The sequence below is a fragment of the Lissotriton helveticus genome, chromosome 1_2 (assembly GCF_964261635.1).
Source record: "Lissotriton helveticus chromosome 1_2, aLisHel1.1, whole genome shotgun sequence".
In the NCBI taxonomy this organism is placed as follows: domain Eukaryota; kingdom Metazoa; phylum Chordata; class Amphibia; order Caudata; family Salamandridae; genus Lissotriton; species Lissotriton helveticus.
Window position 1 is genome coordinate 87,486,181 of NC_136058.1, and position 26,225 is coordinate 87,512,405.

Here is a 26,225-nt window from a genome sequence, read left to right on the forward strand (position 1 = left end):
TAGAGCAGTTAACAGGAGGGAGGCCACTGAGAAACAAATAAAGGGGTCAGACAATAGCTGCAAATAATAAAAGGCCAAACAACATTGTCTACAGTTCATATTTTGCAAAATGGTGATGATGAATCTTTTCCTCTCACTATGGTAATGTTTACAAAAAAGCAAAAAAATGCATATCATTCTGTATTGACTGATTTATCACAAGTACAGAGTGGGAGATCGACAGCAGCATAAACATTACCAGGAATACCCCACATTAGAGGAATATAGTTTAGACGGAAGCTCACCAGGATGTTCCTATGCCGTGGATTAGTTACAAAAGTTAGGTACATTGATTTTTTTTCCATTTGTGAGGTACAGTTAGATATATTTTAACTGCTGAAAACTTGGCATTTAAGATCTCCCTTCCACTCTGCATATTATACAATAGCTGGACTTTCAGATCGTTCTTAGAAATATAACAGCAGCTTATAGGGTCTAAAAAGTGGTGATGTAGCCCGTTAGCTTTTAAAGTAGATTCAACATATCGTAACCAGGTTATGTTACTCACCCCATCAAGTTTTAGTACATCACTCATAATATCTCTTGTCAGTGTAAGGGTCTCCTTTCGCCATATTGAGTGCCACAGTAATATTGGCGCCAAAGAGATTTTATCAGAAAAGTAGGGGGCTGTCATTTCCATATGGCCTTTAAAATTGGCGCAAGACTTCAGTAATGAGAGTAACTTAAAAAAAAATATGTGATGGTGACACACTTAACAGTCACAAACACTATTTCGAACCTCTAAAATGGCGGGGCCTCACCTCGCCGATAGGACATATGGAATCACACGTGCACGGCAGAAGTTCACTGCGTAGTGGGCAGTAAACTCCACGACGGACACAGCCTCAGGCTAACACTGGTGAAAGTAACATATGAAGGACAATGGCTGTGGCCGTCTATGCTGACAATTGCATACATCACTAACATTTACGTGACGGTTGGGAAAAAAGCTCACTTGCCTTCTAACACTGCTGCAATTTAGACCTCCTCCACTTTTGCTGCTGCTTGTCACCTCTGGGAGCAATGATTCCAGGTGGAGCAGGTGAGAGGGTCACTGCCTTCTCGCTAGAGGAGCTGGATTTGTTGGCACAAGAGGTCCTCTCCCTGTATGGCCAGCTCTAAGGCTTACCATAGTAACTGGAACATCTCTGAAATGTATATGGGAATCTGTCTGACTAGTTTTGTTCCTTTAATACAGGCTACAATGCCCCTATGAGTTCCTGAGTGAAGAGTAGTTGGTGATGTAAACTGTCATATATGTTGTGTCTTAGAGAAGACAGTGATGTTGAGGATTTCTAAGCACTTTACAATGTTAAAAAAACAACATTAATATGTGTTGTGTGTTTAAAGCTCTAGATTTTGATTGGTGTGTATGGACAGATGTATCTATGTATATGTTTGAATTACATGTGCTGCGTTGAAAACTCACATCATGAAAATTAGTAAACACATTATATACTCTTTACAACTGTACATACAAATGTTTTCTGTACAAACAAAATGAAAATGATGTTAGCTATGTGTATGATGCCATAAATCTCTCAACCTATATCAGGGCTCTCTAAACTGTTTTATGAGAGATACCAGTAGCTCCCAGACCCCTTCAGAGTAGCACACAGCCTTGAGGTAATTGATTAGATCGGCACAAGGTAATCTTTGTATGTAAATGGTAATGGAAGGCTGTGTTCATGAGACATCATGACCATCAGGCTGCAGAAAACAAGCCCTGACAATAAGCAGCGCTCAGTCAGTCAGGATAATAGATCAGGCTAAGGCTGAGTCACAGGGTCAAACAACTGAAGCACTCAGGTACATTTGTGATAAACACATATCCTTGCCCAGTAACATTTTGAGGTGTGCTTAAAAATATGCCCCTTGGTTGTTTTAAATGGACGACAATTGAAAGGGAGAGTTACTGAGCCTCTTGAGCTAACACTTTTCATTCTACTCCCATTTCAAATCATGTCATGTACAAACTGCATGATCTTTACTCACAGTGGCCACTATTCACTGTGCCAGAAGTATATCTGTTTAGCCTTCAGTAGTTCACCATCTTTTGCACTGATCAAAAGTTGGTCACATAACAAAATATGTAGGAGCCTAGTGGGCTTGATAAGTTATAGGCCTGAATTGGTGAGTTTAGACCATGACAAGGGATGAGGGTAGGAAACAGGTTACTACAAAAGTGTGCATTAAGATATTGCTTTTGGTCAGCATGCGACAATAAACGTTGTATGCTAAATTATAAGTTATGCCAGTGAAAGATATAAAAAAGATTTTGTTACATCAATACAGACAAATAAAAAGTCACAAAGCCATTTTTTTCTGTAATTTTTTGAATCCATACAGGTCAACACCCATCAGAAGCTGTGTATGGAAGGCCATCACCAGAAAGGTGCAGACCCTGGGGGTCTACAAGCGGCACAGTGTCCATTGCCGCAAGAGGTGGAATGACAATGCTGGAACCGAAAGTCAGCTGAAATGCAGCTCAGGCAGTACTCCCAGCGCTGCACCCTGACCACCCTAATGGCCTGCATTTATGTGTTAGCCCATCCAGAGCTTGATACACAGTTGTGGGCCCAATCGAAGCAACAAAAGGGTAAGCTTATATCAGAGTTTCACATGTTACATGACTATTTTTTTGTTACGGTCCCGGGCTCACTGGGCCACTGGATTCAAGCTAGCTTGGCTAATGAAGGTTGATGCCCCAAAACTTGTCCCAGGATACTTGTTTTGGTCTAGGAAGGACCTGGCTTGGCAGTTCCGGCTGGACTGTTCCCATGAAGGACTAGGTCAAGACTGATTTGCATATGCCTGGGTCTAAACTGGGGTAGCATGGTGAGCAAAAGAACGATGAATTTAACCCAGATCTCTTAGCTGTTTGATTTGGTCTGCATTCCGTCCAACATCTGTGTGTCTTTTGCTTTCTCGCCCTAAGTTCACCAGGTATGCCCAGATGTAGGTCCCAGGATCACTGTGCCACTGGATTCAAGCTATCCTGGCTGATGAGGGGTGATGCCCAGAAACTGTTCCCAGGATGCTTGTTTCAGGCCACGGAGGACCTGGCTTGGCAGTTCGGGCTGGTTTGTTCCCATGAGGCACAGGGTCAAGACTGATTTGCATATGGCTGGGTCTAAACTGGGGTGGCATGGTGAGCAAAAGAACAATGGATTTAACCCAGATCTCTTGACTGGGGGAAAGTGTTTGATTTGCTCCATCCATCATTTGTGTCTTTTTATTTTTTTTGTTACAGGCAGCATTTTTTACATCAACATGAAGGGTGATCCATGTCCAACGCATAAGAAGAGTTCTTGAAGGTGTACGTTCAGGAAAATATGTAAGATGATGTGCTTTGTCTATTCAGTTGTTGGTAAGGATTCCACCTGATTCCTATTCACAACCAATGGACTGTTCTGAGCGGATACATGGCTGTCTAAACTCCACATATACATCATGTTGTTTGATGTCATGAGGGACAGTTGAATCAAATAGGCCAATAGTGTTTATTGTGTTGTGATGCTCCTTCACTATTGTGGATGATGTAATGCTGGCCATATTATGTGTGACATTGCTAGGCACTTGGATACAGTGGATATACCAAACAACATATTGGTAATTGGGGATTCTACACAAACAAGAGTGAGCATGTTATCCAAAATGACTACTGACATCAATATTAATAGCTATATTTTGGAATCAAAATGTATCCTAATTGTGTTTTACATCAGAAATACAGTATCATACATGTTAAAAGTGACAGATTAGCATGATGACTAACTCCTTCACGAAGGTGTGTGTAAGCCATTTTTTTGCTAAATAATATTGATAGGCATAAATGTGTACACATTGGTGACAGAGGGACACATGCTCTAAACCATTTCTCAATGTCCTTTGTCATGTCCAGATGAAAAAGCTATGATGGAGATAAATGGCAAACTTAAAGGGATTTTGCAAGATGGAATGTTCTATCACATTTATGTAGGTGGATCCCATCAGGAAAGCTCGAAAGCAGGTCTAACTCATGACTCATTAGACTACTGTTGAAATGCATCAAGGTGTAATGTGTTGCATATTGTGATTTAAATGTGAACCTTGAAAGTAAGTATTATATATGAATTAGTGAAAGTAATACTTGCTGCCATGTTCTATACATTTTTTACTACAGTGAAAGCCAGCATATTCAGTGATAGAATTTCGCTAACATACAACAAACGTCAAATGACAATAGGTATTTAGGAGTGAAATGTGAAAATGTGTTTTGCTCTGTGCTGAAGTGTATTAGAAATGTTTCAAGGGCTATGTATTTACTTAAGCTGTGGAAGTTATTTGTCAATCCACCCAAATATTTGTTTATGACTGTCTTCAACAGCATAGGTAGCTACATAGTATGTTATACATTGCTAAGCTACTTCAGTGAAGAAATAATTTATGATTTTTGGCAATTGACATATACTTTAGTGATTTGTAGTAAGTGTTATCATGGTGAAATGCCCAAACAAAGGTAACCTGCTTCCAGTTTATGCTAATATTGGTACAGCATTGCAGCATTTGTTGACACTCATGTATTCATATTTTACTAATTGAGAATGGTAGGGGTGCAGATTTTAGGGCCTAGTGATTAGAATGTGCATAGGTAATTTTGTTTAAAATATACAATTCACTATTCTAAAAAACGAAGGCCAATCTTTCAGAAGTGTGAAACAGTTCCTGTTGAGACATAACAATGGATACGAGAAAAGATCATACTTGAAATAGGAGCCATCATGTGGAATGACATAACTGTGACAAATGGTTTTTGAAATTATTGTCTACATGAATGAGCTTATGCTAATGTAGAACCAAAGTTTGAGAGCCATGAAGCAGGTGAAGTCTGAAAACTTGGGGACTGTTTTGTGATAAAAGTTTATAATCATTTCTGGTTACACGGATTTAGTGAAACTATTGTAAATAACATTTTAGCATCATCAGAAGTGGGCGGAGGAAACATTGGCCACGGTGGCAGCAAAGCAGCTGTGCCCTGTGATTCCAGTGCAAACACTACCGACACAGAGTGCCCCAGTGGTGTGGAGGGTGAGAGAAGTAACCCTGGGTGTTGTTCGCATAGTAGTACTACGCGTAGCTATGCGATGTGCACTACGCGAGCTATGCGTAGCTACGCAAACTGCTTAGTGCACTGTGCAAAATGCTGTTCACACTGATTGCACAGTGCCGGATGCTTGTCCGCACTGTGCAATCAGTTCAAACAGCATCTTCCACAGTGCAAGTGGTCGTTTTCTGCCGCTTCAGTAGATTACTACTCGAGCGGCAGCTTTCTCAACGCGTACTGGTAGTTTCTCATTGTGAGCGGGCGTGAGCATATGTGACTACTCGCAATGAGAAACCAGACCTCCCCGCGTTGAGAATCTCGCCGGGAGGTTTATTTTCCATGCGCGCGATCGTCAACTTGATGTTTTTTTTGCTCGCTCGCGGTCGCCAACTAAACGTTTAGGACCGCGAGCTAGCAAAAAATGACTGCTACACTACGCGTGTTTGCACTGTGCTACGTGCAATTCGCGTAGTGCGAAGTAGCGCAAACTTCACAAACTACGTGAGCGTAGTGTAGTACTTCGGAGGCCTCCTTCAGCGAGCACTGCCTACTGGTGGCAGACCCTACTTTATCTGTTACACCAGCATCCTTTTCCACCACCCAGAGTGCCATCTCCACTCACACTCTTCCTCCCCCTAAGTTGGCCACACCCACCCTCTTAAAAGGGTGGCATCTCCTTTGCTCCAGGCACCTATCCCCTGCAACCCAGGTGAGCTGAGTGTGGAAGCTATTGACATCCTCAGTAACATCTCTGTACGCCAGACTGCACTTCTGAATGCCATTGTGGGGCTTGGCAGCCAATTGCAACAAATGGTAGCCTACCTGGAAGGCATTCACGGTGCTATGTCTGGCCTACAGAGGTCTTTTCAAAGTCTAGCCTCCTCACTGACCACAGCCTCCCAACATCCCAACCTTTTGCCCCCTCCCACCCCAAACAACACAAACAACACAGGGCGTATTCAAACAGATACCACCCCCATCACCAGCACAACCACAGGCACCATAGCCACCACCACACTCACATACACTACCACCGGCAGCACCCCCCCAAACACTGCACACACCACCACAGCCACATCCACCACCAAAAGCATATCCCCAGACACAGCACTCACCACCATACTCACATGCACCATGACCAAACCCAGCACCTCCAAGGCACACACACACACAAAACAGAAACACCCACACTCACCAACCCAACACACACCTACACAGTAACACACACCCAAACGTGCACTACCTACTCCAGAACCACAGACACATGCACAACTGAAACTTCAACTCCCTCTGCCTGTCAACCCCATCTCCCTCTCAACCATGCTACCGATTTTCCTGTGAGTCTTGTTTGCCCCTGCTCTGATCCCTGCAACACCCAAACCCACCCCTCCCAAATGTACACCTACCCATTCCACCCCTCAACCCATCGCTTCCATATCCCACACCACCCATAAACAGAAAACAACCACCTCCACTACCCCCAAGGTACCCCTAAAAAAGACAAAGGCCCTATCCCAAAACCAAGACAACCCCTCCTAAACCCCTCTTCCAAACCCAATACCACCCCTCCCAAATCCACACCTCCTCCCAAACACAAGACCACCCCTCCAAATCCCAGCACGCCCCCCTTCAAGCAACAGCTTTGAGGTAACTGCTATGCCCACTAGATGCCATTTTCCAGGGAGGTTCCCCTGGCAGTGAAATTGGAGGCAAGCCGACTGCCATAGCTCACCTGTGCACAGGGGTTTCTGGACACCATTTGGACTGGCATTTTTCTTGTTTAAAACAAGTTGAAAGGGGGGCGTGGCCAACCATCATGGCCGCAGAGACATGATCTTGCTTGGATCCGTACCAGATCCCTGTAAAAGTGCATTTTCCAGCACCCAGTCCTCGGCCAATGGAGGAGAGACCGGCGGGACTGGACTTCTAAGTAGTAGAGATCTCCCCACGATAAAGAGTGCGGGTGGAGAGGAGCCCGAAACAGCCCTGATGAGTCTGGCGGAGATCGTAACTGCCTAGTCATCAAGGCGGCCGAACACCGCCTTAACTGAGACCTCCACAAGCTTTCACGCACTCCCTCACCTGATAACCGCAGGGGGCACGGAAGACAAACCAGCACGCCCAAGACCTTTGGAGACGCTGAACAGATCTGGTCAAATCAGGGCAGCAGCTCTGGCCCGGGTGCACCCAGCAGCCGTGCGGCTGCATCCACAAAATGGCGGCCCGCGCTGTGAGTGAGGCAGGCTGTGAGACGGCCCCCCAGAGATGCGGAACACATTGGGCATATAACGAGGGCTGCCAAACACGCATTGCACCCCCGGAGACACCTGAAAAGTGGAGCAGCCAATCACAACGCGAATGAGGAGGTGAGAGCGGTCTTCTCCTCCTCCACCCTGATGCGTGCTTGAACACCGACACGATCCACAGGGAGATCCCCATTTGAAAGCAAGCAGACTGCAGCAGGTCCCCCTAAGAAATATTGATGGGCCCTGTGGTGCGGAATGGGAATAGGGAATCCCTGAAGAGATGCCTGATCTCTTACCTGACCTTAAGATGACACCTGTAAGCCCTATAACGTTGCATGATAACCGCCTGATGTCACACACTATACTCAGCTGAGGGAATAAAGTACTGAGGTTCATCAGGAACCCGAGGGACCCATTAGGAGGCAAAGGGGGCGAATTGACCCTGGGGCCCTGCTAAGCTCCCCTGATGATACAGCACTACCAACTCAAATCAAAAGACAAGTCTGGCAAGTCCTACAAGGTGTACCAACGTGCTTCCTCATTTGGGGCCAGTAAAAGTGGGTGACAAGCCTCTGATAGGTCTTGTCATACCCCAAGTGTCCTGCGAGAGGCACGTCATGAGCCAGATCCATTAGGGATGCCCTGAAGCGCTCGGGTATCACCAGCACACGGGCTGCACCGGGCTAAGCGACCTTAGGCTCACCATAGAGTAATCCATCTTCCCAGTAAATGAGGTGAGTTCCGGACTCACCACCTGGTCTGCACCCTGTTGCCGCATACCAATGAGAGAAGGGCATTCCATTTGCGCCTTGCAGAACTCCTCCCTGGAGGACCTCCTTCCTGCTGCCAATGGGTCACCTCAGGCAGGTCTCCCAGTTCGGCCATGTGTTCCCCTGTAGGTTCCAGGGCATCCCCCTCAGGTTCTGCTTCCTCCTGGACCGTGGGAATGGCGGGGGCTGGTTTCCCATGCCCTCTGCCCCTTCTCCTCCTGGCAGGCACCTGGAACACTGTTTCAGGCTCCAGGTCCTCTTGATTACCCTTACTGGCTGCCATTGACCGACTGGTCACGCAGACCCACTCAGGCAGTCCCAACATCTCCAAATGAGCCTGGAGTTGCACCTCCTTCCATGGGGGACCCTCTAGGTCCCCCATGGAAGGACCTTCCACCTACAGGTATGGATGGACTAACAACGACCTTCAAGGAACCTGAGCCCCCCCCCACTCAAAGGGAACTAGCACCACCTTACACAGGCGCACAGAATTGTCTGCCGCAGCTACAGGGTGAAGTGCATTGGGAATAATCTGCTCCTCAAACACCCATTGACACCTGACAGATGTCACACTTGCTCCTGTGTCTCTTAGAGCCTCCACCCTCCTCCCATTGATGGTCACCCACTGCCTGTATTTTTTAGTGTTATCAGGCAAGTAGGACTCCAGGACCATCTCTCTGGGTCATCAGTGCGTGCTACCCACCTTCACTGGAAACTAATTCCTCCCCCAATGATACACTCATTAAACCCGGTGTCTGAGCACCAGTGAGTGCTTGGGTTTTCTGGGGGCACTTAGTGGAAATGTGACCCACCTCCCTACATGAATGACACATGGTTGGAGCTTTTTTTTTTTTGAAGAGTTTTATATAGCGCGAACTAGACCCGAACCGAATCAGGTATCAGAGCGCATTACATAGCACCAGTTTCGTTACATGAGGACACACATTCATTTTTTAGGCACGGGGAGATTAAGTGATTTGCCCAGAATCATAGGAGGTTTTTGGCGTTGTTACTGAGACTCGAACCCAGATCCCCAGGTCCGAGGTCGAGCGCCTGCCCTTAGAGGGCCAGGACCTCTTAGGTTTGGGGAGCTGGGACTCCTTCTCCTGGGAGCTATTTAGGGGCCATTTAGAGAACTCCTTTGTGTTGCCCTTGTCCTACCCCACCTTCTGCTGGGGACCCTGCCCACCTTTGGCTGTGGTACCAACAACCCCTTTGTGGACCCTGGTGCTGGTCCAGCAGTCCGCCTCCTTAGGAAGCTCACTGGGGTCAGTTAGCTTACTATCCAAAAGATGCTGGCGCAGCTCTGGAACACACAGACTACTCAAGTGCTCCCAACTAATTAAATGGAACAGCCCCTTAGAATTAGTTACTTTGCTGCCTTTTATCCAACCTTCCAGTGCACATGTGTACAGATTCGCACATTCAACCCAAGTACTGGAATCAAATTTCTTAAAGTTCCTAAACTTCTGAAAGGGATGTTCTAGCGCCCTTAGAGTTGTCAGGTACCCTGACCATCCCGAATATGAAGGAGGCCTTATGCCTCAGGTATGGACTCACCCCAGAGCAGTACAGACAGAAGTTTAGGAACTTCAAGAAACTTGATTCCAGTACTTGGGTTGATGGTGTGAATCTGTACACATGTGCACTGGAAGGTTGGATAAAAGGCAGCAAAGTAACTAATTCCACAGGCCCGCCCCCCAATTCTTCTCAGGCACTTCATTCATCTTTAGTGCAATCTCATATGAAGTAAACCAGGCATAGATATCGACACCCCTCTGATAATTCTGTACCAAATCTTTGGGTATGTACACCTTACCCCCTTGCACTGGCTGTGTGCTGCCACCAATTGAACTGGACTCCACTTGCTTGGCTTTAATGTTACCTCATAATCAACGCATGAGCCAAAAGAAGTTTCTTCGCTTCTAAAGTAAGGGTGGGCGTAAAATCCGTTTCGTTCGTGGATTTTGCGGAATTTTGGCAAATTCGCGGTCTGCGAATCGCGCGAATTTGCCCAAAAATCCACAAGCTGCAGATTTTTTTGCTTGGTCGCGCTTGAAAAATACAATATCGCGCGCGCTGCTTTGACTTACCGTGATTCTGTGTTCGCCGAGTTGTTTTTCTCCCGGTTTGCGTGTGCGGCGCCATTTTGGATCTTGCTGCGTGATCGCGTGAGAGTCTTTCGACCGCGATTACGTCATCGCGGCCCACCATCTTCCACAGCGAGAGTTTGACAACGTGAGTACGCCATAAGGGCCCGCGATCACGCATTGCGGGAGTAAACAATGACGAACACGTAGATGCGGCGCGCAACTGACTTCCGGCGGGAGATATGAACAGCTCGCTTTCCCAAAATTGCAAAAATTGCTATTCTGCACAAGAAATCCACCGCAGGAAGCATAAACCTTCTGAAAATGATGATTTTGATCAGAATAACTCCTCAGATTCACATTTGGCTGCACTTTTTGGTGCAAGGAGTCCATTTTTGGGGGGGGGGTGGGAGGAAGGAAGTGCCCCAGATTCTCCAACTTCCTGTTCCTGTCCAGCAGGCTCCTCCCAGTGCTTTGTTCATGTCCTGGTCACTTTTGATTTGGATCTGGAGCTGGAAGGATTACTTTTTTTGGCTGCTGCTGGATATTTGTATTTGAGGACTTTTTGGACTTTGGAGTTTGGATCACTTTTGGACTTGAGATTTTACAAGTAAGTTGGTGTTGTTTGTTTGGGGCATTGCAGTTGTTGCAACTACAGTTTTAAAACTTTTTTCACAACTTAAAAAATATATATATTGTGGGTAGCCACAGTATCCAGTAGGCCCAGGGTTAGTCATGGGTGCATGATACAACTGTTTCTGTGATTTTTTTTAAACTTAATTCTCATTTATGTCATGGAATTTTAGCTCACTGTTATATGTTGATTGTAAAGCCTCACTAGCCAGTAGGCCCAGGGGTAGTGAGTGGTGCATGGAACAAGTCTTTCTGTGGGGTGTCTTTAATTTAGACATCATTGAGGGCATGGATGGCATTGGATTGTGGTGATTTTTGTGTGTTTTTCTACTTTTTGGGGTGTTGTTGGGGCCTGGCCATGTGGGTGGAGGCCATTTTGAGGCCTGGTCCAGGCAGGGCCTGGCCATGTAGCTGGGGGTCAAGGGCCCATTTTGAAGCCAGGCAGTGTGCTCAGGGCTGCACCCAGTTTGCCTTCCTTTCTTCCATTAGGCCCAGGGGTAGTGAGTGGTGCATGGACCAAGTCTTTCTGTGGGGTGTGTTGAATTTAAACATCATTGAGGGCATTGATGGCATTGGATTGTGGTGATTACTGTGTGTTTTTTTACTTTTTGGGGTGTTGTTGGGGCCTGGCCATGTGGGTGGGGGCCATTTTGAGGCCTGGTCCAGGCAGGGCCTGGCCATGTAGCTGGGGATCAAGGGCCCATTTTGAAGCCAGGCAGTGTGCTCAGGCCTGCACCCAGTTTGCCTTGCTTTCTTCCATTAGGCCCAGGGGTAGTGAGTGCTGCATGGACCAAGTCTTTCTGTGGGGTGTCTTGAATTTAAACATCATTGATGGCATGGATGGCATGGGATTGTGGTGATTTTTGTGTGTTTTTTTTACCTTTTGGGGTGTTGTTGGGGCCTGGCCATGTGGGTGGGGGCCATTTTGAGGCCTGGTCCAGGCAGGGCCTGGCCATGTGGCTGGGGGTCAAGGGCCCATTTTGAAGGCAGGCAGTGTGCTCAGGCCTGTACCCAGTTTGCCTTGCTTTCTTCCATTAGTCCCAGGGGTAGTGAGTGGTGCATGGACCAAGTTTTTTTGTGGGGTGTTTGAATTTAGAAGTTCTCCTTTTGTTAAAAAACCCCTCACTCACCACCTAGTGGTGACATGCTTCATCATCGGGGTCCACCCTAATGACCTAGCGTCATCAGGGTGTGCTACAACACCTGTTTACAGTGGAGCAGGTTGTGAGTGAAGGTGCGTGAAAAAAATGATAAGTGTGTTAAAAATTGTCCTGGTTTGAACTTGAGAAAAATAAAACTTTATTTGCAAGCAACTGGACAATGTTAAAATCGTGGCGAGATAAAGTGAGGGTAACTATGAACCCGTGTATCTCTGTATGTGTCTGGTCTACATGTTTCAACCATGAAGGTTTTGATTAACCAGGTTTTCTTCAGGACCAAAAAACCAGTAGAGTGGATGGTCTGCGTCCCCTAAAAGACGCACCCGGTCCTACTCTCTGGGACCACTGAATGGCAAAAGTGTGCCAGTGGTGTCAGCTTGCACCTCAATGGGTGAGCTTAAAAAGTCAAAATACCTGTAAAGGAAGGTGAAGACAAGTGTCAGATATTAAACATTATACATGCCTGTTACGTTGAGCAGTGCCTCAAAAGTCGTGCCTGCATGCTGTCACTCCCACTAGGAAAGATTTTTATTGTCTGGCGTCACCAAAAGTCAGGGCGCAAAAAATTCGCCAATTAAACCATTATCCGTGAGAGGATGTGGATGTGTATGGCCGTGAATGGGCGGTAGGTATTAACCACAACTTGCAAACTCTATAATTATCAGTGCTGCGTGTTGACTATTTATCTACGCAACTCCCGCGCTTCTCAACATTTAAGGTGGCATGGTAACATCTCGCATTCCATATCGTGAGGGCGAGGTCATATCAATTTGATGGTGCATGCACTGCCATGCTCTACATATTAAACACAAAACAAACACACTGACAACAGAACATGTAGGACACACAAGGACTGAGGCTCACTCTCAATGGAGTAATGATTGACATCATAGGGCAGGGGAGGTTATCCTCGTTCTGAAACGTATTCTGAAATAAGAGATCAATGGGCAGTTTCAGAAATGACGTTAGTGAGAGAGAGACCGGCTTAAGGGCTCTGAGCCGTATCTGGGATATATGCATCGGAGCTCGGTAGACTTGCAGTGCCCGTAGGTATATTGTGGGCACGTCTGGCTGAGTTTCTACTTACAGTTTGGCTGGGAGGTCTATGGCCGATAACCTACTTCCGTCCGCCGCCCTGTTACCGTGATGCCGGGCGCTCGGGGAATGTAATATGGCCGGTGCACTTCCGCGGTGGGCGGAGTTTAGTCCCGGTCACGTGGGGCGTTGCTAAGAGCGCCGGGGAAACAGCCACGGGTATGGTGGCTGCGTTGGATCAACGTGCATCACCATGAAGGAGTTCGATCCCTGGTTGGGGGACAACTATGGGTTGAGAGGCACTGTTATGAGAGAAACGGATAAAATTAGCAGAGTTACATCTCAAAATGATTGGTCGATGTTAAGTGGAATTTTAAGTAGAAATTAAGGGAACCATTTCAGAAATTGTCTGAACTCGCCATAATACATATGAGACATGCATGGTGCAATATTGGTTTTAATCAGGATGTGTTACCCGATGGGGTGTACATGAAGGTATTGTGGGATAGGAAATTATTATTAGATAGGAAAGGAGGAGTAGAACTTATTCTTTAAATAGTGTGGGTTCACGATCCCGTTTACGTTGTGACAGGCTTGGCATACCTCTCATAATAAATGCCATTAGTTGTCAGTATGATGGGCGTTCACGATCCCGTTAATGTTATGACGGGCTAGGCATACCTCTCATAGTAAATGTCATTAGTTGTCATTATAATGGGCGTGAGGTGGACAGCCCCATGGGGTGACCGTCTACTATGGTGCTATTACCAGAGATGGGTAAGATTGATTTATTTTAGTACAGATGCCCACGGGATATTGTCATTAAGGCCTGTTTTATGAGTAGATAATCTGTAGACCCAGCGTTGCTCTTTTTCATACAGGAGCTGTTGTGTGTTTGGTCCTGATGGAATCTGTTCAATGATGGTCCACCTCATGTCGTTAGGAGTGTGGTGTGCATCTAGAAAGTGGTCCGTCAGTTTTGTCGCATTTTTCATGCAGCGTATGGTGCTGCGGTGCTCACAGATACGCTGCTTGACTTTGCGGGTAGTCATGCCGATGTAGGTCTTCCCGCATGTACATTTGATCATGTATACGACATTTGCACTGTTGCAGTTCGTATGTGTACGTTGTTCCCATACTTTTCCTTCCTCCAAATTCAGAGTCTTAGTGTTCTCTGTGAGGTGGCACACACTACAGTCCCCGCATTTAAAGTGTCCTGTTACTGGTGGGAGGTTCCACAGCTCTGTGACACTCGGGTTCAAATTGGTTGGTTTTGTTTTAGGGCTGGTATTGACTAGGCTGTCTTTTAGACTCGGTGCCTTCTTATAGGAGAAGAGTGGTTTATCCCATTGTAGCACGCCTGTGTTCAGTATTGACCAATGTTTATTGATACTCTTGCTCACTTGGTTGGATATTGTATTGTATGTCGTGACACAAGTGAGAGGGACCGAGTCATTGTGGGCCATGTTGTCTTCTAGGAGCGCGTCTCTAGGCTGATTTCTGGCTCTTTTTTGGCACTTCTCAATGATCTTGGAAGGGTACCCTCGTTGCTTTAGTTTACCGGTTAGATCCTGTGCCTGGGTTTTGTAGTCCGACAATTTGCTGCAATTTCTCCGTAACCTTAGATATTGCCCATAGGGCAGGTTTTCTCTGAGTGGGCGGGGGTGGAAGCTTTCGTATCTGAGCAAGTTATTCTTGGCTGTCGGTTTGAAGTGTGTTTTTGTTACCAATCCATTCTCTTCCTTTGAGATTTCTATATCTAGGAAGATCATGTGTTGTCTGTCATAACAGTGGGTGAATCTAAGATGTGGATCACAGGTGTTGATCCATGTGATGAATTCTTTGAGTATTTCTTCTGGTCCTTGCCAAATTGCAAGGACGTCGTCAATGTACCGTCGCCAAAACTTGATGTGCTCAATGAAGGGGTTCCTCTCTGCCAAGATGAAATTTTGTTCAAAGTCATGGACGTATAGTCCGGCTACACTAGGAGCAAAAACACTGCCCATGGAAGTGCCTCCGGTTTGGAGGTACAGTGAACCCTCATATTCGAAGTAGTTTCTTTTCAATGCTAGGGTGGCACATTGTAGGATGAATGATTTGGGCGTTTGGTGCTCCCAATTGTTCCTTTCCAGGGTGGTTTTGAGTACATCGATGGTGGCATCCTGTGGTATGCTGGTATATAGACTCTCGATGTCAAAGCTGAGTAGGATGGTTTCGTCATCTACTCTGATATCATTCAGGAGTGCCAGCAGGTTTTTAGTGTCTTTCAGATATGTAGGTGTGGATTGCACGATGGGTTTGAGAAAAAAGTCACAGAACCTTGAGAGTGGTTCTAACAGTGAGCCAATCCCTGAGACGATTGGTCTGCCTGGGGGGGGGGGGGGGGGGATTTTCCCTTTGTGCATTTTGGGCACTATGTAGAAATATTGGATTTTTCCTTCCGTTTTGCTCAGGTAATCCGCTTCCTGTTTGGAGATCCCTCCAGTGACCTCTGCCGTCTCTACGAGTTGTAGGATTTCTGCTCTCAGGTCTTCTGTGGGATCCCTTAATAGGGGTTGGTAATTCCTGGCATCCCCTAACAATCTCTTGCATTCAATGTTGTAGTCATTCTTGTTCATAATAACCAGGCCTCCTCCTTTGTCCGCTGGTTTTATTATGACGGAGTTGTCGGTTTTGAGTTTCATGATGGCATCCTGCTCTTTTTTGCTATTGTTTTGGAATTGCTTGGTTACTCTCATTTGTTCGATGTCATTAAACACTGCCTGTTCAAATGTGTGGATTTCCACAGGAATGGTATGGGGTGGTGGTATGAATGTGGACTTGTTCTCAGTCCCGTTTCATTAGGTTTCTCCTCTGTTTCCTTGCTTGGGTGTTTCTCAAAGAAGGCTTTTAGTTCTAGTTTCCGGAAGAAACTGGCCAGCTCGCAGTGAAGCTTGAATTTGTCTAGTCGTGTTGTTGGTACGAAGCCAAGGCCTTTGTTCAGGACTTTGGTTTCTGTGTCGGTAAGGGTTTTGAATGATAGGTTGGTCACTAATTCCTCGTGTTGCTGGGGCCCGCTTTGTTCGTTCCCGCTCTGCTTCTGGTGTTGTTGCCCACTGGGTCCTCCTCCTCCCATTGGACATTGTTCCCGGTTCTTTTCCGGCCTCTTCCGCGCCTGCCTCTGTTGGAAAAAGGAGGGCGGTATTGGTTAGGTTGAAAAAAGTGAGGTTGGAATGGTGGTTGCCATCCGTACATGGGGAATGGTTGATCTGGCACAAACGGTGCGGGAAATGGAGGCTGGCTGTATAGTGTGTTTGTTTTGTGTTTAATATGTAGAGCATTGCAGTGCATGCACCATCAAATTGATATGACCTCGCCCTCACGATATGGAATGCGAGATGTTACCACGCCACCTTAAATGTTGAGAAGCGCGGGAGTTGTGTAGATAAATAGTCAACACGCAGCACTGATAATTATAGAGTTTGCAAGTTGTGGTTAATACCTACCGCCCATTCACGGCCATACACATCCACATCCTCTCACGGATAATGGTTTAATTGGCAAATTTTTTGCGCCCTGACTTTTGGTGACGCCAGACAATAAAAATCTTTCCTAGTGGGAGTGACAGCATGCAGGCACGACTTTTGAGGCACTGCTCAACGTAACAGGCATGTATAATGTTTAATATCTGACACTTGTCTTCACCTTCCTTTACAGGTATTTTGACTTTTTAAGCTCACCCATTGAGGGGCAAGCTGACACCACTGGCACACTTTTGCCATTCAGTGGTCCCAGAGAGTAGGACCGGGTGCGTTTTTTAGGGGACGCAGACCATCCACTCTACTGGTTTTTTGGTCCTGAAGAAAACCTGGTTAATCAAAACCTTCATGGTTGAAACATGTAGACCAGACACATACAGAGATACACGGGTTCATAGTTACCCTCACTTTATCTCGACACAATTTTAACATTGTCCAGTTGCTTGCAAATAAAGTTTTATTTTTCTCAAGTTCAAACCAGGACAATTTTTAACACACTTATCATTTTTTTCACGCACCTTCACTCACAACCTGCTCCACTGTAAACAGGTGTTGTAGCACACCCTGATGACGCTAGGTCATTAGGGTGGACCCCGATGATGAAGCATGTCACCACTAGGTGGTGAGTGAGGGGTTTTTTAACAAAAGGAGAACTTCTCACTTTTGTCCAACCACACACCCCATTAGGAATCTGTGATTCCTCGTTGGTGGTACTCCTTTCTTTGTTTCTAGTGATATACCCAGGGGTACAGGAGTACTCCCCGTTCACCTATGTGAGCAACAACCCTTGCTCTCCTCTTTGTTTTTTCGTGTCTTGAATGTAAACATCATTGAGGGCATGGATGGCATTGGATTGTGGTGATTTTTGTGTTTTTTTGACTTTTTGAGGTGTTTAACTGATGTTCCTCTGGCTTCCATTGCTTTTAGGTGCACAAGAGAACCACCAGTGCCAGGAAGAAGTCCTGCAGCAGTGTGTGCAGCACAACGTCATGTGACGTCACGTGTGGCTACAGACAAGACAACTCTGCAACTCGTGCAACTGCGGCCTGCTATTCTGACATTTGAAGAAGATGGCCCAAAGAAAGGTGGCCGAAGCGCCTCAGCGAAAAAAGTTGCCAGTGCCACTGCCAATAAGAAGGAGCAGAAGAAGCTAGTGGCACCACCTACCAAGGAGACTGGTGGGCCCAGCGACACCTTTTTTGGGGAAAAAAAACTACGCCTGCAGCAGCAGCGGTGTACGCCGGGGACCAAGCTGGAAGCAGCACCTCCGCTTCATTGGGCTCAGTGCCACCACGCCAAGTTAGGTCCAAGACCATGAGTGCTGCTGAGGCAGCCACTTTACTTTCTCAATCACCATTGACCAGTGATGTTGGCTCATCACAAGAAAGTACCATCCAATCAATGCCGGGTGTAACTCAGCTGACGAGTGTTCATCAACCACAGCCACAGCGACAACCACAGCGGCAACTAGTACAAGCGCAAGCACATGCGCAAGTACATGCGCAAGGAGAGGCGCAAGGAGAGGCGCAAAGAGAGGCACAAGTAGAGGCGCAAGTAGAGGCGCAAGGAGAGGCGCATGGAGAGGTGCAACTAGAGGTTCATGGAGCAGCACAACTGCCTACAATGCTTGTTCCTCCAGAAGTAGGGGCACATCAGGAAATTGATATTCAAGCGGAGGTATCATCCGAGGAAGCCACTCGTCCTGATGATGATCCATTGTCTTCCAGATCCCCAGCAAGAAAAAGGTCAAGGAGGGCTGCTACTACTACAAGTTCTTCTTCAAGCCCCCTTCATTCTGATGACCTTGATCTTGATTGGAACCCACCAATGCAGTCTGGGATTGAGCCACATCATGAGCCGACAAAGGAAGCTAAGCCTAAAAGGAAGGTTCCCGCAAGGCTTCCTCTTATGGGTGATGACGACGGACAAGAAGTCGTGTCTTCTGCTGCTGATCAACAGTCTGACGACGACCCAGTCATCACAGACGTCACTCCAGCCCCAGCGGGCATGCAGCAGACAGACATTTTTACCCTATCCCTAATGGCTGCTGAGCGGGATGTGGGCGGCGTGGCACTGGTACCACCACCAACGCAGTTAACTACAACACCAACACGACCTACAGCTTCCATATTATTTAGTCAGAAGGGTCGGCAGAGACCTCCATCCAGCTCGACCTCCATTACCTCAAGTAATGGTGCTGTAAGTGAACAACAGAAACAAATTCAGTCACGCCCTTCCTCCACTTCATCTGGCATTGAAGCTCAAAGTAGCACCTCCACCACCAGCAGACTTCTCCAGTCCCCAGTTTGGGATTTCTTTACTGTTAGCCAAAAGGTGGAACCATGGTCATTTGTTCGATTTGTAGACAAGCAGTTAGTCGGGGTAAGCTTGGTACCAGCTATGGCACCGGAGGCCAGAGAGGTCATCTCAAAAAACACCACACTATCAAGTGGGAAGCGCACCTTAAGCAGATCCAGGAAGCCAAAAGAAAAACAAATCCAAATGTATCCATTGATATTGCATCTGATGATGACGAGGGGCTGATCGTGCAGGGGGGAAGTCAAGCTCTGACCGACATTTTTTCTGGTACACCCAGTACCCCTGGCAGCAGCACTGCAGTGGTAGCGCCCACACCCTCTACCCCTGCAACATGTATGAGGCACACTAAGAGTCTGGGAGAGACACCAATGCGAAAAAGTACATCAATGAGCCTAACTGATTTGAAGAAGTCTGCATCATCATCATCACGCAAAACAGTCCAGCCCACCATTAGAAGCATGTTTTGGTCGGATGCGTCATTTGAACGCAACCACCCAACGGCACGTCTGTATAACGCAAAGCTGGTTAAAATGCTAGCGCTGGACCTTCTCCCTTTTTCTTTTGTGGAAGGGGTGGGTTTTCTAGAATTTGTGGCAACAGTCTCCCCTAAATGGAAGGTTCCTAGCCGGTCCTATTTTGCCAGAATTGCGGTTCCAGCACTACATCAAGATGTGCTGGAGGTGATTGGGGCAGCTTTGCAGACAAGTGCTGTTCACACTATCCACCTGACAACAGACATGTGGACCAGTTGCCGTGCCCTTGATTACATGTGCATCACTGCACACTGGGTCTCTTTTGCAGGGGTTAAAGACCAGTTAAAAGCAGGTGTTGACACGGACACAGTTTTTCAAGCTACTCGGAAACATGCAACAGTAGCCATGTTTGCCATGGAGAAAACTCATACTGCACCTAACCTTTTGGAGGAGTTTGATAGGAAGGTCTATGAATGGCTGCATCCAAGAAATCGCATAGTTGGTTATGTTTCCACGGATAATGGCAGTAATATAGTTAAGGCCATGCAGCAAGGTGGCTATTTCAGAGTGCCGTATTTGTCGCACAGTATTAACATCGTGGTGCAAGATTTCTTGAAAAAAGAAAACACAGTCAGCAAGTTACTGACCACCTGCCGAAGAATCTGCACACATTTCAGCCATTCTTTTAAGGCCCGGAAGCAGCTGAGGAGCATTCAACATGAACGTAGACTGCCAGTCAAAGAACTCATCCAGGAGGTGGCAACACGTTAGAACTCAACCTTTTACATGCTTGAGCATCTGTCTGAGCAGTGGGGGGTAATAAATGATTATGTCTATAAACTGGGTTCTACTATGAAAGAAATGAAGCTAGCGTGGGAGGAATGGAAGCTAGTTGCAAGCCTGACAGACATGCTTCGTCCTTTTGAGGTCTTCACTCGTGAAGTCAGCCGGGAGGACTGTTCTTTGGGCAAAGCTATCCCATTGTTGGTCATGCTAGAGCACCAACTGAAGGCGGTGTCTTCAACGTTCCGAGATGATACTGAATAGCAAGACGCATATCAGTTGGTGGAGAGGTTATTAAGCCGCCTAGTTGACAATGAAAGGCATAAAAACATACATACAGAACAACATTACATTTGTGACACTTTTCTGGATCCACGGTACAAAAAGGCAGTGGCCAGCAAAGCATTCATTCTTTTTGATGAAGCAGATGTTTCAAAGTACAGACATTGGCTAGCTGTGTCAGCCACTCGGTTCGAAAAAGAGCGGCAGAAAATTCAAGGAGCCGGCAGAAGTACAACTGAATCAGCAGGCCATCCGGCGTCAAATTCAACTTCTGAATCTGTGGCCGAAGGGAGTCACTTTCCCGCACCGCCGTTAACGACACCAGCAACCGTATCATCATCCTCACATGCACCAGGCCCAGGCATATTATTGTCGGAAGCGGATTAGCTAACTCATCAAGGGTTTGCTCGTTCCAGTGCTGCAAAGGCCACAGATGCTACGCAAAGTGGAGCAACCCTGGAGAACCTTGAGTCGATGGTGCAGGCCTATCTGGATGACCCAACAGAACCCATTGTTGTATTGGTATAGGAAAAGTCCTCTATGGCCACTGATCACCAACCTGGCTCTAAATTATTTGTCTTGCCCACTCGCAAGCGTGTCTTCTGAACGTGTTTTCAGTGCTGCTGGTGCCATTGTAACTTCAAAAAGGACCCGCCTCTCGCCCAAAAATGTGGAGAGGTTAACACTGATCAAGATGAATCAGCACTTCAGACCACCAGATTACAAAATACGTGAATACACGCAGGAAGAAGAGGACAGCGACTTAGGCGACTGAAGTGCTTCTCTGTTAGCTGATCTACTCCCATCTCAATTCATAGAGTTTGAGGACGAGCTCTACTTCCCTGACACCGAGGCCTGAAATGACTTCCTTTTTTTCCGTCCTTATTCACTTTTATTCCTGTGTGTCTTTCTTTGTTTTGCAACTTTTACCACAACAAAACTCTAATCACCTAATCACAACAAGTCCATCAGCAGCACTGTCTACATCTTATTTTCCTTATTGATTTGAAGGTGCCGCAGTCTGCATTCCTGAGGTTCACAAGTTCACAACTCAATCATGCTCCTCTATCCTCCTCCTCCAGACTCCCCCTATCCATTTCCCTCAAGGCAGATGGATGGCTTATGAAGAATAAAGAAACTTTGTCTTCGTAGACGAGTCCCCTCAAGTGGGACTGAAATTACTGACTGACTACATGCTTGCTGATAGCTGACAGAGTTACTTCTGAAATTGACAGGAGAGGCTGCCCTGTGGACCCTCACTTTCCGAAGAAGATGCAGACAAAAAGTAGAACAGGTAATGAATAATGAGAAGATGGCATGCAGTGGACAGCAATGGCTGTCTGTCTCTGATTAAACCAATTGCTGTTTGTTTTTTGTGCTTGAAATGAATCATATGTCTTGTCTTAGTTATTATTTAATCTTTTACACAGTAATTGTAACTCATGTCTACTACTCTGTTTTTTTTTACCTTGTTTAATTCAAATTGTACGTCAACTTCAGGGGCCACTATGTTGCATTTTCAAATATGCAAAATGTCCTTGGAGTGGACTCACTTGCCAATATACCATGATGATTTATTAAATAATATATCTTTTTCTTTACAGTCACTCACTGGGATGGATAGATCATCAGCGTCGGTTTACGGAAGAACTATGGCCAATTCGTGAGTGGGAAACAGGTAAACCAGTCTACAACAACTACTACAGCAGAACTACATGTCTGTCTATTCGTGGTATGTAGTGGTCGAGGGCGAGGCAGTGTACTGTTGTTGTTATGCCAGCCAGAGTCCACTCCACTCCAGACAACAGTTCATGTAAAATTGGGGCTATGTGGCTTGCTGCATACAATTAGATATGCTTTGTCTGTCTGACAAAGAACCTAGGTGTGCTACATCAGGTTGCTTCACTCAGTGGTGCCTGCCTTGACCGTCTGCATGACCCTGCCTCAAGCTTGGGTCAAACATACGTTATGTTTGCGAAATTTGCAGTTTTTCCGCAAATCTCGCGAAATAAGCGAAAATTCGCAAATTCTTGAGTGGAACGGATTTTTGGCCCATGCTTGCGGCAGGGCCATGCAGACGGTGAAGGCAGGCACCGCTGAGTGAAGCATCCTGATGTAGCATACCTAGGCTCTTTGACACAGACAGACACAGACAGACAAAGCATATCTAGGGTTTAGGGTTCAGTGCAATTTACTAGGGTTTTTGGGTTTAAGTTGGTAGGGTTCCCGCTGAGTCTAGGGCTCAGGGCCCGATGCAGGCTCATTCATAATGATGTTGGCAAGGTTTTAGGCGGGGTTTGGCGTTCTTTGGTCCAGAATTGGCAGAATTTTGGTCTCTTTTGGTGTTTTGCGGGCGCGCGTGTTTGGGTGTAAAGTGAAAACTAGCCGTAGACCTTCTTCTTCTTCTTCTTCTTCTTCAAAGGGCACAGTGGTTCAATTTTGTCCTGCCTTGCTGAGATTCTTGGGAATCGCTGGGACAAGTGTCCAGGTAAGTTTCAAAAGGATCGAAGTAGTGGCAGTGCTGAAAACAGCAATTTTTGTGAACAGCGCAATTTGCCATGTTTTGGATATACCAGTATTGCATGTTTTTGGGGGGCTGTTTGAGGGGGTTCTAGGTTTTTGGAGGTGGGTTGGGTGGTCTGGGAGCACTGCTGGGAAAGTCTAATTTTTATTGCAAGTGGTTTGAAGAAAATCCATGGTGGAAAAGGGGGGTTTGGGCCTAGTTGCAGACAGCGTTTTGGCACAATTTAAACTGAGGCCTAGCAGTATTGCCTGTGTTTGGGGGGCTGTTTGGGGGGTTCTAGGTTTTTGGGGCCGGGTTGGGGGGTCTGGGAGCACTGCTGGGAAAGTCTAATTTTTATTGCAATTGGTATGAAGAAAATCCATGGTAGAAAAGGGGAGTTAGGGCCTAGCTGCAGAGCGCATTTGGAGTGATTTTGAGTGGTAGGCCTTAAATTTTCTAAGTGTGGGATTTTCCATTTTTGCTTTTGGCCTGTTTGGGGTGTTCTACTTTTTTGCGGGTGGGTTGAGGGGTCTGGGGGCAATGCTGGGAAGGTCTAATATCGGATGCAAGTGGTTTGGAGAAAATCCATGGTGAAGAAGTTTTTCCTTTTTAGCTCACTTACGTGTTTTTGGGGGGCTTTTTGGGGGGTTCTAGGTTTTTGGGGGTGGGCTGGGGGGGTCTGGGAACACTGCTGGGAAGGTCTAATTTTGATTGCAAGTGGTTTGAAGAAAATCCATGGTGGAAAAGGGGAGTTAGGGCCTAGTTGCAGAGCGCGTTTGGAGTGATTTTGACTGGTAGGCCTCAAATTTTCTAAGTGTGGGATTTTCCATTTTTGCTTTTGGCCTGTTTGGGGGTGTTCTACTTTTTTGCGGGTGGGTTGAGGGGTCTGGGGGCAATGCTGGGAAGGGTTAATATCGGATGCAAGTGGTTTGTAGAAAATCCATGTTGAAAAAGTTTTTCTTTTTTAGCTCACTTGCGTGTTTTTGGGGGGCTGTTTGGGGGGTTCTAGGTTTTTGGGGGTGGGCTGGGGGGTCTGGGAGCACTGTTGGGAAGGTCTAATTTTGATTGTAAGTGGTTTGAAGAAAATCCATGGTGGAAAGGAGGAGTTAGGGCCTAGCTGCAAGTGATTTTGAGTGGTAGGCCTCAAATTTTCTAAGTGTGGGATTTTCCCTTTTTGCTTTTGGCCTGTTTGGGGGTGTTCTACTTTTTTGCGGGTGGGTTGAGGGGTCTGGGGGCAATGCTGGGAAGGTTTAATATCGGATGCAAGTGGTTTGTAGAAAATCCATGTTGAAAAAGTTTTTCTTTTTTAGCTCACTTGTGTGTTTTTGGGGGGCTGTTTGGGGGGGTTCTAGGTTTTTGGGGGTGGGCTGGGGGGTCTGGGAGCACTGCTGGGAAGGTCTAATTTTGATTGTAAGTGGTTTGAAGAAAATCCATGGTGGAAAAGAGGAGTTAGGGCCTAGCTGCAGAGCGCGTTTGGAGTGATTTTGAGTGGTAGGCCCATTTTTGCTTTTGGCCTGTTTGGGGTGTTCTACTTTTTTGCGGGTGGGTTGAGGGGTCTGGGGGCACTGCTGGGAAGGTCTAATATCAGATGCAAGTGGTTTGGAGAAAATCCATGGTGGAAAAGTGGGGTTTGGGCCTAGCCCTAGTTGCAGAGAGCGTTTTGGCACGGTTGAAAGTTAGGCCTAGTAGTAGTATCGCATGTTTTTGGGGGGTTGCTTGGGGGGGTTCTAGATGTTTGGGGGTGGGTTGATGGGTCTGGGGGCACTGCTGGGAAGGTCTAATATCGGATGCAAGTGGTTTGAAGAAAATCCATGGTGGAAAAGGGGGGTTTGGGCCTAGCCCTAGTTGCAGAGAGCGTTTTGACACGGTTGAAAGTTAGGCCTAGTAGTATCGCATGTTTTTGGGGGGCTGCTTGGGGTTCTAGATGTTTGAGGGTGGGTTGAGGGGTCTGGGAGCACTGCTGGGAAGGTCTAATCTTGTTCTAAAATCGCAGTTTACACTTTACACCTAGTTTGAGGGAAAAGATCCGCAAATTTCGCCCACACAAGTTATTTATCAAGTTATTCACCCCTACCCACAAGGCCGGCCATATCTTGGATGGCATCTTTTCCAATATGGATGGCCTAAAAATAACATGCCTTGGACTGACCACTATGCCATCTTAATGAGAATATCAGTCAAGGCGAATAGGACTAGAAGAGAACCCGTATGGAGACCAGAAGCTTTTAAGGTCTGGAAAGATATCGATCAGACAGAGCTAACTGCTCTTCTGGATAGGACTCGGCTCTGTCTGTCCACTGACCCCAACACTGCCACATGTCAATTTCAGGAGTGGCTGGGCACTGCTACAGACATCTTGGACCCGATTAAACAGCCCTAGAGAAATAGAACAACTCCATCGGCCCCGTGGTTCACAGAGGAACTGCGCAAACAGAAACAACTCTGCAGAAATAAGGAAAGGCACTGGCATAGATCCTACAGTTCAGAAAGTAAGGCTAGCTCCAAGGAAGCACTAGGGCTGTATAAAACCCTTATTGTCGAAACTAAGAAAACATTTTTTACAGAACAGATAGATAACGCCAAAAACTCCAGTAAAAAACTCTATGAGATCACCAAGATCTTAGCGGGAAACATTCCGGACCTAGCTCCGCCACCCTCCCAAGGTTTCTGTGATGCATTGGCCAACTTCTTTTTTACCAAGGTAAATGATATATATCAAGCATTCTCCGTTAAAACGGTAACCCACTCACCCACGCCAGATAGCATGACTCAGGACACTGAACTGCTCCAGTTCACTGACCTCGCAGAGACACAAATTAAGGACTTTATCGCCACCATTAAATCTGGATCAGCATTAGATCCCTGTCCTCTCAAGGTCATTCGCCCAGTTATGTATTGTTTGGCCCCTGACATCGCCTCAATCTGTAATACAATGTTCAGAACTGGGATATACCCGGACTCACTGAAGAATACACTGGTTAAGCCTCTTCTGAAGAAAGCCAACCTGGACAAGGAGCAATTAAAAAACTACCGCCCCATAGCTAACCTACCTTTTTTAGCTAAGGTAGTTGAGAAAGCTATGAATACACAACTTTCAGAGTTTGTAGAGAAGTACCAACTATTGGACAACACCCAATTCGGCTTTCACAAGTACCACGGTACCGAGACTGCCCTAATCAAAGCGACTGAGGATATACGAGTGATCCGGGACCAGGGAGGAACAGCGTTACTGGTATTGCTCGATTTATCCGCAGCCTTCGACAGGGTCGACCACAAGATTCTGGTGGA